Raw genomic sequence first — 14397 nt, 5'->3', positions numbered from 1 at the left:
CTTCCCTGGTGGCACAGTGGTTGAGAGTCCGCCTGCCAATGCAGGGGACGCGGGTTCGTGCCCCGGTCTGGGAAGATCCCACATGCCGCAGAGCGGCTGGGCCCGTGAGCCATGGCCACTGAGCCTGCGCGTCCGGAGCCTGTGCTCTGCAACGAGAGAGGCCACAACAGTGAGAGGCCCGCGTTTAAAAAAAAAAAAAAAAAAATGAATAACGAAGATTAACAAAATCAAAATCTAAGTATTAAGTGCTATTTCCCAATGTAACAACTATTCCTAAGATGTTTCTTAAAGAAAAAAATGTAGTGGTCATTGTTGTTTAAGGTTGTGTAATCAAGCAGATTTGGAAAATGCGACATTCTAAAATATCCCTCTTGAACATTCACAAAGCGCATCATGTGTATAAAGGCTCGAAGAAGGCCTACAGGAAAGAAGCCCACTTAGTTTTGTTTAATATATACAACGTTTCCCAATCTTATTTGACATCTTCTGTTTGCAGAACCTGTACTGACATCCTCCAAGAAGCATCCTTCAGGAAGCACATATAGCATTTTTGATGAATAACATGGCATCCATTAAGCAGCATTTATAGTGAGATTGGCTTCCTCTTCCAGACCCAACTGTTAAAAATCAACTCTTGGGACTTCCCTGGTGGTCCAGTTGTAAAGAATCTGCCTTGCAATGCAGGGGACACAGGGTTAGATCCCTGGTCAGGGAACTAAGATCCCACATGCCACAGGGCAACTAAACCCGTTCACCACAACTACTGAGCTCATGCACCTCAACTAGAGCCTGCGTGCTGTAAACTAGAGAGCCCACATGCCCTGGAGCCTGTATCCCACAAATAGAGAAGAGAAAACCCACAGGCCACAACTAGAGAGAAACCCGCTTACCACAACGAAAGATCCCGCACCGCAACGAAGATCCCGCGTACTGCAACTAAGACCCGGCACAGCCTAAAAAATAAATAAATAATAAATCTTAAAAAAAAAAAATCAACTCTTGAGGTAAAGGACCCCTGTGATTACAATGAAAATAACCACCACCACCAAGTAATAAGTGCTAAGTGCAAGGAACTGTGCTAACTACAATTTTTTTTTGAGAAGGGGTAGGATGTATTCAAATTCAAATTATACTCCCCAGAGCCTGTATCTATTCATAAACAAGAAAACATTTTTTAACAAATAAACATATCATATACACTGTTCTGTACCTTGCATTTTTCACCAAACAACATATATTGGAAATGACACATAAAGAGATTCACTGGTATCTTTTTATGACTGCACAGTTTTCTAATGTACAGCAGTACAGTAACACAATGTACTAATTCAGTCTCCCATGGATGAACATTTTGGTTGTTTCCAATCTTTAGTCATTTTATAAACATTACTACATAAGTATCTCTGTACATAAATCATTTTCTCATGAATGTAATATGTATGTATATGTAGGATACATTCATAGTATATATGAATGTATGTATATCTAGAGGAATGTACTCAATATTTGTACCTAGGATAAATTTCTAGAACTGGAGCTCCTAGTCAAAGGAATGAGATTTTGCCAAACTGCCCACTAAAGAGACTATTGTTTTGCACTCATTATCTCTACAGAGTAGGTTACAGAACTTCTTAATCTTTGCCCATCTAATAGTGATGAACGGTACCTCGGTTTAGTTCTAATGTGACTATCTCTTATAATGAGCAGAGTTAAGCATCTTCTTCATATGTTTAAAAGACACTGTTATCTCTCTTTCTGTAGACTATATCCTTTGTCCACTTTTCTACTGGGTTGTTGGACTTTTTCTTATAGATTTGTAGAAGCTCTTTATTAGGGAAATCAGTCCCTTTGTGATATGAGGAGCAAAATTTTTTCCCCATTTTCTTGTTCTTTGTCTTCCCTTATGCAGGATTTTTTCTGTTAGTTTTTTAATGTAATCAAGTTTATCAATCTCTTACGGCTTCTCTCTTTTCTGTCTTACTTAGAAAGGCCATATACACTCCAAGATTATAAAATAACTTTCCCATGTTTTCTTCTATAATACACTTTATTTTTAAAATTTCTGTTTAATATAGATCAATTTTGGCGTAACACTTAAGATATTGCTCTAAATAGCTTTTTCTTTCCCCCGTCCAGATGGCCACCTGGTTATCCCACCACTGTTTACTAAACACAGCATCTTTCTCCAATTAACTTGATATTTGGTAACACAAATGTTTCAATTATTGTAGCCTTAGAGTATGTTTTAATCTCTTTTCAGAATTGGCCTACCTATTCATGCTTACTTATTTTTCCATGTGAGCATAGAATAAGGTTGTTTAGCTCCCCCAAAGTCCTGTTGTTATTTTTATTGGAATTACATTAAACATACACATTAATTTAAGGAGAACTGGCATCTTTATATCCAAGAATACGACAGGCCTTTTCATATCTTTTTTGTATCCCTCAGGAGCATTTTTAAACTCCTTCACACACATCATACATATTTTATAAGTTTATTCTTAGGTATTTTATCCTTTTTATGGTAACTTTTTTCTTCCACTACATTCAAACTAGTTGTTAGTATATATGAAAGCTATGAATGCTGACATATTACTTTGGTATCCAGGCACATTTATAAATTATCTCATAAATTGTCTTATTCTTTATAATTAGTTTTTCACTTGATTCTCTTGGGTATTCTAGTCATATATTCCTATCATTTATTTGGAAATGATAGGAATATATGACTAGCTTTTATACCTTTATAACTTTATTTTCTTTCTGTTGACCACCTACATTAACTTGTGATTCCAAAACACCATTAATAAAGAGTGAAAATAGTGGACATTCTTATTTTGTTTCTGGCTTTAATGGTCTCAAATTTCCTATTAAGCCTGAGATGGTTTTTAGATTGAGAAAGACATATTTTACTAAGAATACTTTCCTACTATATTTTGACGGTTTTTTTAAAAAATCAATAATGATACTGAATTTTATCAGATGTCTTTTGTATAAAAATGATCATATGATTTTTTCTATTTACATTTAACAAGATGATGAATATCTTTAATAAATTTCATACTACTGAACCCTCCTGCATTCCTAAAACAATCCTCACTTGTTATGGCGTATTATTCTTTTAATGTGTACAAAGCACACAAACGTCATCTCACTCCATCCTCTAAGCAGCCCCGCAAGGTATGTTTTGGCACCATGGCTGCACGGGCCCTCACCCACTGTACTCCCGCTCTCCTCACTGCTCCCCCTCCAGGACTGTGCCGCTCCTGCCAGACCTGCTGTTCCCGGAGATCCTCCATCCCCAGATTGCCTCCTTTATCCTTCCTCTCTCCATGTACGCCTCTGCCGACACAGCACCTCCACACAAAGGCCCTCCCTGTCTACTGTCTACCCCATGTAAAACAGACAGGAAACACCTTCCGATCTTGTCACTCATTCCCTGACCCTGTTCTATTTCTGTTTGTAGCAACTGTCACCATCTAGCATATATTATATTTCACTTCTATTAATTTACATTCCATCTCCCCCAGTAGAATGTAAGCTCCATTAAGAGAAGGAGTTTCATCTCCATTAAGAGCAGGAGTTTCATCTGCTAGGCCTGGCACACAGAAACTACTTAATATTTGTTGAATGAGGGAATGAACAAATGAATAAATGAATGAACACCCATTTTATAGACAAGAAAGCTGAAGCTTAAAGAGATGAAGTAAAATCATTCACTGGCAGAGCTGGGACTGAAACCCAAGTCAAACTTCCAATTCCCTACCCCTAACCCTTAAAACAAATGACAGGTGATTTTAGGCCACAGAAAATGCTCATATATCTTATGAATACGAAAGTGCAAGTTAGTGACTGCATTGAAAGTAGATGTCCCTTTACAAGGTAAGCAAAAGAATCAGAAGATGGCGCCCATAGACTGGCTTTGGAGCCCAAAGAGATAATCTCCAGCCCTACACTTGTCCAACACAGTCACCGCTAGCCATGCATGGTTACTGGAACTTGGGATGTGGTGTCAGCGACTACGGAACTGAAAGTTTAATTTTATTTCATTTTAATTAATTTAAATCTACAGACTGATACTAGTGGGAACCCACTTTTTCTTTCTTTTTTTTTTCATGGCGGTAATATTTTTAATAGTACAAAATACAAAACAACCCAAATATCCATCAGTGGTAGAATGGATAAATAATGGTATATTTATACAATGGAATACCCTACAGCAATGAAGATGAATGACCTACAACTACATTCAACAATTCCCTTGATTCTCACTAACATAATGTGGGGGGGAAAAAGCCATAAAAGATTATGGTGAATCTAATTTTTTTTAATTTTTGAATTTTATTTTAATTTTTTATTCAGCAGGTACTTATTAGTCATCCATTTTATACACATCAGTGTATACATGTCAATCCCAATCTCCCAATTCATCACACCACCATCCCCAACCCCTGCCGCTTTCCCCCCTTGGTGTCCATACATTTGTTCTCTACATCTGAGTCTCAATTTCTGCCCAGCAAACCAGTTCATCTGTACCATTTTTCTCAGTTCCACATACATGCATTAACATAAAATATTTGTTTTTCTCTTTCTGACTTACTTCACTCTGTAGGAAGTCTCTAGATTCATCCATGTCTACAAATGACCCAATTTCGTTACTTTTTATGGCTGAGTAATATTCCATTATATATATGTGCCACATCTTCTTTATCCATTCGTCTGTCGATGGGCATTTAGGTTGCCTTCATGACCTGGCTATTGTAAACAGTGCTGCAGTGAACATTGGAGTGCATGTGTCTTTTTGAATTATGGTTTTCTCTGGCTATATGCCCAGTAGGGATTGCTGGGTCATATGGTAATTCTATTCTTAGTTTTGTAAGGAACTGAGATACTGTTCTCCATAGTGGCTGTATCAATTTACATTCCCACCAACAGTGCAAGAGGGTTCCCTTTTCTCCACACCCTCTCCAGCATTTGTTGTTTGTAGATTTTCTGATGATGCCCATTTGAACTGGTGTGAGGTGATACCTCATTGTAGTTTTGATTTGCATTTCGCTAATAATTAGTGATGTTGAGCAGCTTTTCAAGTGCTTCTTGGCCATCTATATGTCTTCTTTGGAGAAATGTCTATTTATGCCTTCTGCCCATTTTTGGACTGGATTGTTTGGATTTTTAACATTGAGCTGCATGAGCTATTTATATATTTTGGAGATTAATCCTTTGTCCGTTAATTCGTTTGCAAATATTTTCTCTCAAACTGAGGGTTGAATTTTTTCTTCTTTGTACTTTCCGTTGCTTTGCAAAGGCTTTTAAGTTTCATTAGGTCTCATTTGTTTATTTTTGGTTTTATTTCCATTACTCTAGGAGGTGGGTCAAAAAGATCTTTCTGTGATTTATGTCAAAGAGTGTTCTTCCTATATTTTCCTCTAAGAGTTGTATAGTGTCCGGTATTACATTTAGGTTTCAAATCCATTTGGAGATTATTTTTATGTATGGTGTGAAGGAGTATTCTAATTTCATTCTTTTACATGTAGCTGTCCAGTTTTCCCAGCACCACTTACTGAAGAGACTGTCTTCTCTCCACTGTATATCCTTGCCTCCTTTGTCATAGATCAGTTGACCATAGGTGTGTGGGTTTATCTCTGGGCTTTCTATCTTATTCCATTGATCTACATTTCAGTTTTTGTGCCAGTACCATATTGTCTTGATTACTGTAGTTTTGTAGTATAGTCTGAAGTCAGGGAGTCTGATTCCTCCAGCTCCACTTTTTGCTCTCAACACTGCTTTGGCTATTCGGGGTCTTTTGTGTCTCCATACAAATTTTAAGATTTTTTGTTCTAGTTCCGTAAAAAATGGCATTGGTAATTAGATAGGGATTGCACTGAATCTGTAGATTGCTTTGGGTAGTACAGTCATTTTCACAATATTGATTCTTCCAATCCAAGAACATGGTATATATTTGCATCTCTTGGTATCATCTTTAATTTCTTTCATCAGTGTCATATAATTTTCTGCATACAGGTCTTTTGTCTCCCTGGGTAGGTTTATTCCTAGGTATTTTATTCTTTTTGTTAAATGGTAAATGGGAGTGTTTCCTTAATTTCCCTTTCAGATTTTCATCATTAGTCTATAGGAATGCAAGAGACTTCTGTGCATTAATTTTGTATCCTGCAATTTTACCAAATTCATTGATTACCTCTCATAGTTTTCTGGAGGCATCTTTAGGATTCTCTATGTATAGTATCACATCATCTGCAAACAGTGACAGTTTTACTTCTTCTATTACAATTTGTATTCCTTTTATTTCTTTTTCTTCTCTAATTGCCGTGGATAGGACTTCCGAAACTATGTTGAATAATAGCGGTGAGAGTCGACATCCTTGTCTCATTCCTGATCTTAGAGGAAATGCTTTCAGTTTTTCACCATTGAGAATGATGTTTGTGGTCGGTTTGTCGTATGTGGCTTTTATTATGTTGAGGTAGGTACCCTCTAAGCCCAATTTCTGGGGAGTTTTTATCATAAATGGGTGTTGAATTTTGTCAAAATGTTTTTCTGCATCTATTGAGATGATCATACGGTTTTTAATCTTCAATTTGTTAATATGTTGTATCACATTGATTGATTTGCGTATATTGAAGAATCCTTGCATCCCTTGGATAAATCCCACTTGATCGTGGTGTATGATCCTTTAAATATGTTGTTGGGTTCTATTTGCTAGTATTTTGTTGAGGATTTTTGCATCTATATTCATCAGTGATATTGGCCCGTAATTTTCTTCTTTGTAGTATCTTTGGCTTTGGTATCAGGGTGATGGTGTCTTCATAGAATGAGTTTGGGAGTGTTCCTTCCTCTGCAATTTTTTGGAAGAGTTTGAGAAGGATGGGTCTTAGCTCTTCTCTACATGTTTGATAGAATTCACTTGTGAAGCCATCTGGTCCTGGACTTTTGTTTGTTGGAAGATTTTTAATCACAGTTTCAATGTCATTACTTGTGATTGGTCTGTTCATATTTTCTATTTCTTCCTTGTTCTGTCTTGGGAGGTTATGTCTTTCTAAGAATTTGTCCATTTCTTCCAGGTTGTTCATTTTATTGGCATAGAGTTGCTTGTAGTAGTCTCTTAGGATGCTTTGTATTTCTGTGGTGTCTGTTGTAACTTCTCCTTTTTCATTTCTAATGTTATTGATTGGGTCCTCTCACTCTTTTTCTTGATGAGTCTGGCTAATGCTTTATCAATTTTGTTTATCTTCTCAAAGAACCAGCTTTTAGTTTTATTGATCTTTGCTATTGTTTTCTTTGTTTCTATTTCATTTATTTCTGCTCTGATCTTTATGATTTCTTTCCTTCTGCTAACTTTGGGTTTTGTTTTTTCTTCTTTCTCTAGTTCCTTTAGGTGTAAGGTTAGATTGTTTATTTAAAATTTTTCTTGTTTCATAAGGTAGGCTTGTATTGCTATAAACCTCCCTCTTAGAACTGCTTTTGCTGCATCCCATAGGTTTTGGATCGTCGTGTTTTCATTGTCATTTGTCTCTAGGTATTTTTTGATTTCCTCTTTGATTTCTTCAGTGATCTCTTGGTTACTTAGTAACGTATTGTTTAGCCTCCATTTGTTTGTGTTTTTTATGTCTTTTTCCCTGTAACTGATTTCTATTCTCATAGCATTGTGGTTAGAAAAGATACTTGATATGATTTCAAATTTCTTAAATTTACTGAGGCTTGATTTGTGACCGAAGATGTGATCTATCCTGGAGAATGCTCTGTGCACACTTGAGAAGAAAAGTGTAACCTGCTGTTTTCGCATGGAATGTCCTATAGATATCAATTAAATCCATCTAGTCTATTGTGTTATTTAAAGCTTGTGTTTCCTTATTAATTTTCTACTTGGATGATCTGTCCATTGATGTAAGTGAGGTGTTAAATTCCCCCGCTATTACTGTGTTACTGTCGATTTCCTCTTTTACAGCTGTTAGCAGTTGCCTTATGTATTCAGGTGCTCCTATGTTGGGTGCATATATATTTCTAATTCTTATATCTTCTTCTTGGATTGATCCCTTGATCATTATGTAGTTTTCTTCCTTGTCTATTGTGAGATTCATTATTTTAAAGTCTACTTTATCTGATATGAGTATTGCTACTCCAGCTTTCTTTTGATTTCCATTTGCATGGAATATCTTTTTCCATCCCCTCACTCTCAGTCTGTATGTGTTCCTAGGTCTGAAGTGGGTCTCTTGTAGACAGCATATATATGGGTCTTGTTTTTGTATCCATTCAGCAAGCCTGTGTCTTTTGGCTGGAGCATTTAATCCATTCACATTTAAGGTAATTATCAATATGTATGTTCCTGTTTCCATTTTCTTAATTGTTTTGGGTTTCTTTTGTAGGTCCTTTTCTTCTCTTGTGTTTCCCACTTAGAGAAGTTCCTTTAGCATTTGTTGTAAAGCTGGTTGGGTGGTGCTGAATTCTCTTAGCTTTTGCTTGTCTGTAAAGGTTTTCATTTCTCCATAGAATCTGAATGAGATCCTTGCCGAGTAATCTTGGTTGTAGGTTCCTCCCTTTCATCATTTTAAATATGTCATGCCACTCCCTTCTGGCATATAGAGTTTCTGCTGAGAAATCAGCTGTTAACCTTATGGGAGTTCCCTTGTACGCTGTCTGTCAAAAGTTTTTCCCTTGCTGCTTTCAATAATATTTCTTTGTCCTTAATTTTTGCCAAGTTGATTACTATGTGTCTCAGCGTGTTTCTCCTTGGGTTTAACCTGCATGGGACTCTCTGCACTTCCTGGACTTGGGTAGCTATTTCCTTTCCCATGTTAAGGAAGTTTTCGACTATAATCTCTTCAAATATTTTCTCGGGTCCTTCCTCTCTCTCTTCTCCTTCTGGGACCACTATCATGTGAATGTTGTTACGTTTAATGCTGTCCCAGAGGTCTCTTAGGCTGTCTTCATTTCTTTTCATTCTTTTTTCTTTCTTCTGCTCCACAACAGTGAATTTCACCATTCTGTCTTCCAGGTCACTTACCCGTTCTTCTGCCTCAGTTATTCTGCTATTGGTTCCTTCTAGTGTAGTTTTCATTTCAGTTGTTGTATTGTTGTTTATCTGTTTGTTTGTTCTTTAATTCTTCTAGGTCTTTGTTAAACATTTCTTGCATCTTCTCGAGCTTTGCCTCCATTCTTTTTCCGAGGTCCTGGATCATCTTCACTATCATTATTCTGAATTCTTTTTCTGGATGGTTGCCTGTCCCCGCTACATTTAGTTGTTCTTCTAGGGTTTTATCTTGTTCCTTCATCTGGGACATAGACCTCTGCCTTTTCATCTTGTCTATCTTTCTGTGAATGTGGTTTTTGTTCCACAGGCTGCAGGATTGTAGTTCTTCTTGTTACTGCTGTCTGCCCTCTGGTGAATGAGGCTGTCTAAGAGGCTTGAGCAATTTTCCTGATGGGAGGGACTGGTGGTGGGTAGAGCTGACTGTTGCTCTGGTGGGAAGAGCTCAGTAAAACTTTAATCCACTTGCCTGCTGACGGGTGGGGCTGGGTTCCCTCCCTGTTGGTTGTTTGGCCTGAGTCAACCAAACACTGGAGCCAAACTGGGCTCTTTGGTGGGGCTAATGGTGGACTCTCGGAGGGCTCACGCAAAGGAGTACTTCCCAGAACTTCCTCTGCCAGTTTCCTCTTCCTCACGGTGAGACACAGCCACCCCTGCCTCCGCAGGAGACCCTCCAATACTAGCAGGTCACTGCTCCTTCCCCTGGGCCCCAGTGCATACACTACTCTGTGCGTGCCCTCCAAGAGTGGAGTTCTCTGTTTCCCCCAGTCCTGTCAAAGTCCTGCAATCAATTCCTGCTAGCCTTCAAAGTCTGATTCTCTAGGAATTCCTCCTCCCATTGTCAGACCCCCAGGTTGGGAAGCCTGATGTGGGGCTCAGAACCTTCATTCCAGTGGGTGGACTTCTGTGGTACAACTGTTCTCCAGTTTGTGAGTCACCCACCCAGCACTTATGGGATTTGATTTTATTGTGATTGCGCCCCTCCTACCGTCACACTGTGGCTTCTCCTTTGTCTTTGGAATGTGGGGTGTCCTTTTTGGTGTGTTCCAGTGTCCTCCTGTCGATGACTGTTCAGCAGTTAGCCGTGACCCCGGTGCTCTCGCAAAAGGGAGTGACAGCACGTCCTTCTACTCCGCCATCTTGAGCCATTCTCTCTACCTTTTCAACTGTACATTTTATGCAACCTCAACAGAGATCAAGCATTTCTGGTGAAAAGTGGGCATCCACATGGAGAGGTGCTGTAAACATAAAATCCTCACCAGAGTTCGAAGACTGAGTACAAAAAGAGAATGTAAAAGATCTCATTAATAGTATGTTCATATTGAACATTTTGGATAGACTCGGTTAAATAAAATACATTATTAAATTTTTTTTTAAAAAAAGAAGATGGCCTCCAAAGAATTCCCTGGATAATATAGGCATTATATTAAGGCAGGTCTCCTCTCTCAATACCCATTAGCCTACAGCAAGCATCATGAAGCTCTAACCTTCATCCACATGTGTCCTTGGGTATCCAGAAGATAAAACTGGATGCTTCGGGCTTCCCTGGTGGCGCAGTGGTTGAGAGTCCGCCTGCCGATGCAGGGGACATGGGTTCGTGCCCCGGTCTGGGAAGATCCCACATGCCACGGAGCACCTGGGTCCGTGAGCCATGGCCACGGAGCCTGCGCATCTGGAGCCTGTGCTCCGCAATGGGAGAGGCCACAACAGTGAGAGGCCCACGTACAGCAGAAAAACAAACAAACAAACAAAAAAAAAAACTGGATGCTTCAAGGCCAAATGGCCATTAAACATGTATTTACTACCAGTTCTGGCAGACACGAGTACTAGAAGCAAACTCCCCCAGGGACTAGCCACATTATGGCCAGTATGGCCACCAGGGACCTGGCTTTGAAAAATTATTTGCTTCTTCAATGCCTAAGGCTCTTTTCTGGTTTCAAAAGGGCCATTTACAATTACATATTCTTCACAGCCTTTCCCTCTTCTATCATTGGGATACTTTCCTGAACCAACTATAGGCTAAAAACAAAATTTCATAAATCATTTCTAACATTAAACAGTACCTTTAACTTTTCTTCAAAATTCAATCAAACCCTGTATTTTAAAACTGTGGGGCTGATCCAGCTTTGCAATGTGGCACATTTAATTCCACCAGTATAAAATGTAATGAGCAAAGATCTGAGCTAGTGAGGCATAACTAAATGTTCTGAACCTGTGAACTGAAAAAGCAAGGCTCATTTATATTATTTCTAAATAGTAAATAAAATCACTTTCCAACTTTTCACTATCAAATTACAGTAATTCTTCTACCAGCACACACTTGAGGAATGCCACAAAAGGACCTTTCTAACAGTTCGTTTTATTGCTGCTCATACCTTCTAAATATTTCTCGGCTGGCTTCTATTCAAAGGTAAATGGAAGGCAGTAAAATTTATGGAAAATGTATTCAACTGCTTAAAATACATCAACCAAAAGAAAAAAGATTTTAAGGCTGTATTATGAGTTGTGAAATTATATCTCCTTTGCTTAGTCTCTGATTTCAATTGACAGGTAACAAAACTGACAAACCAGTCAAGTTCCCAGTCCCCTCCTATACAGAGCCCAACCCTCCCATCTCAAACTCTCACCTTGGTCAAGGCCAGGGTAAACACCTGTCCTTCACATTTTTACACAACCTGACTTTGTATGCCACAAATACAAGCTCTCACACCAGGCAGGGAGCAAATTCCAGTGCACGGAACAAATTCCCACTCTTTTAAACCATCTGTTGACAGTTCCCTTGACTTTCTCAGCTGTCAAGATAGTGAAGGGAGGAAAAGGACCTTTCTGTATAACTGTAAAGTGTAACCAGATAAGTGTGCCCTAAGCAATTCACACATAGAAAGGTAAAATAAAACTCCGGTGAAGGTTTAAAATTTAGCTATAAAAATTATATTATAGGTCGAGAACAAGGTGGCTGAGGAGAAGGACGTGCTCTCACTCCCTCTTGCAGGGACACCAGAATCACAACCAGCTGCTGGACAACCATCGACAGGAAGACACTGGAACTCACCAAAAAAGATATCCCACATCCAAAGACAAAGGAGAAGCCACAATGAGACAGTAGGAGGGGTGCAATCACAGTAAAATTAAATCCCATAACTGGTGGGTGGGTGACTCACAGACTGGCGAACACTTATACCACAGAAGTCTACCCTCTGGAGTGGAGGTTCTTAGCCCCACGTCAGGCTTCGCAACCTGGGGGTCCGGCAACGGGAGGAGGAATTGCTAGAGAATCAGATTTTGAAGCCTAGTGGGAGTTGATTGCAGGACTTCGACAGGACTGGAGGAAACAGAGACTCCACTCTTGGAGAGCACACGCAAACTAGTGTGCCCATCGGGACCCAGGGGAAGGAGGAGTGACCCCAGGGGAGACTGAACCAGACCTACCTGCTAGTGTTGGAGGGTCTCCTGCAGAGGCAGGAGGGGGCTCTGTTTCACCGTGGGGACAAGGACACTGGCAGCAGAAGTTCTGGGAAGTACTCCTTGGCCTGAGCTCTCCCAGAGTCTGTCATTAGCCCCACCAAAGAGCCCAGGTAGGCTCCAGTGTTGCGTTGACTCAGGCCAAACAACCAACAGGGAGGGAACCCAGCCCCACCCATCAACAGTCAAGTGGATTAATGTTTTACTGAGCTCTGCCCACCACAGCAACAGCCAGCTCTACCCACCACCAGTCCCTCCCATCAAACCTTTTAGATAGCCTCATCCACCAGAGTGCAGACAGCAGAAGCAAGAAGAACTACAATCCTGCAGCCTGTGGAACAAAAACCACATTCACAGAAAGATAGACAAGATGAAAAGGCAGAGGACAATGTACCAGATGAAGGAACAAGATGAAACCCCAGAAAAGCAACTAAATGAAGTGGAGATAGGCAACCTTCCAGAAAAAGAATTCAGAATAATGATAGTGAAGATGATCCAGGACCTCGGAAAAAGAATGGAGGCAAAGATCGAGAAGATGCAAGAAATGTTTAACAAAGACCTAGAAGAATTAAAGAACAAACAAACAGAGATGAACAATACAATAACTGAAATGAAAACTACACGATAAGGAACCAATAGCAGAATAACTGAGGCAGAAGAATGGATAAGTGACCTTGGAAGACAGAATGGTGGAATTCACTGCTGCGGAACAGACTGAAGAAAAAAGAATGAAAAGAAATGAAGACAGCCTAAGAGACCTCTGGGACAACATTAAACGAAACAATATTCATACTATAGGGGTTCCAGAAGGAGAAGAGAGAGAGAAAGGACCAGAGAAAATATTTGAAGAGATTATAGTCAAAAACTTCCCTAACATGGGAAAGGAAATAGCCACCCAAGTTCAGGAAGCGCAGTGAGTCCCATACAGGATAAACGCAAGGAGAAACACGCCGAGACTCATAGTAATCAAATTGGCAAAAATTAAAGGCAAAGAAAAATTACTGAAAGCAGCAAGGGAAAAATGACAAATAACATACAAGGGAACTCCCATAAGGTTAACAGCTGATTTCTCAGCAGAAACTCTACAAGCCAGAAGGGAGTGGCATGATATACTTAAAGTGATGAAAGGGAAGAACCTACAACAAAGATTACTCTACCTGGCAGGGATCTCATTCAGATTCTATGGAGAAATGAAAACCTTTACAGACAAGCAAAAGCTAAGAGAATTCAGCACCACCCAACCAGCTTTACAACAAATGCTAAAGGAACTTCTCTAAGTGGGAAACACAAGTGAAAAAAAGGACCTACAAAAACAAACACAAAACAATTAAGAAAATGGTCACAGGAGCATACATATTGATAATTACCTTAAATGTGAATGGATTAAATGCTCCAGCCAAAAGACACAGGCTTGCTGAATGGATACAAAAACAAGACCCATATATATGCTGTCTACAAGAGACCCACTTCAGACCTAGGAACACATACAGACTGAGAGTGAGGAGATGGAAAAAGATATCCCGTGTAAATGGAAATCAAAAGAACACTGGAGTACCAATACTCATATCAGATAAAACAGACGTTAAAATAAAGGTTACAAGATAAAAGGAAAGACACTACATGATGATCAAGGGATCAATCCAAGAAGAATACATAACAATTAGAAATATATATGCACCCAACATAGCAGCACTTCAATACATAAGGCAATGTGCTAACAGCAATAAAAGAGGAAATCGACAGTAACACAATAATAGCAGGGGACTTTAACACCTCACTTACACCAATGGACAGATCATCCAAAATGAAAATAAATAAGGAAGTAGAAGATTTAAATGACACAATAGACCAGATAGATTTCATTGTTATTTATAGAACGTTCCATCCTAAAAGAG

At 39.2% G+C, this 14397-nt stretch overlaps 1 protein-coding gene across 13 annotated transcripts in view; it reads right to left on the bottom strand.

Moving 5' to 3' along the window:
* FHIP1A (FHF complex subunit HOOK interacting protein 1A) overlaps positions 1 to 14397 on the bottom strand; it is a 269760-nt gene that overhangs the window by 194554 nt on the left and 60809 nt on the right. For 2 of the 13 annotated variants that reach the window (XM_049709064.1, XM_033403178.2), the window contains exons 1-2: positions 10528 to 10719; positions 10029 to 10312 (exon numbers count right to left, since the gene is read on the bottom strand). The exons of 10 other annotated variants lie outside the window; for them this stretch is intronic. The gene's annotated coding sequence lies outside the window, so the exon portion shown is untranslated. Of the gene's footprint in view, positions 1 to 890; positions 954 to 10028; positions 10313 to 10527; positions 10720 to 14397 lie in introns of those variants that run through there. One more of the 13 variants, XM_049709063.1, reaches the window with a different exon arrangement.

The sequence above is a fragment of the Orcinus orca genome, chromosome 4, assembly GCF_937001465.1.
Source record: "Orcinus orca chromosome 4, mOrcOrc1.1, whole genome shotgun sequence".
NCBI lineage: Eukaryota > Metazoa > Chordata > Mammalia > Artiodactyla > Delphinidae > Orcinus > Orcinus orca.
This window is presented reverse-complemented; position numbering and strand designations above follow the sequence as displayed.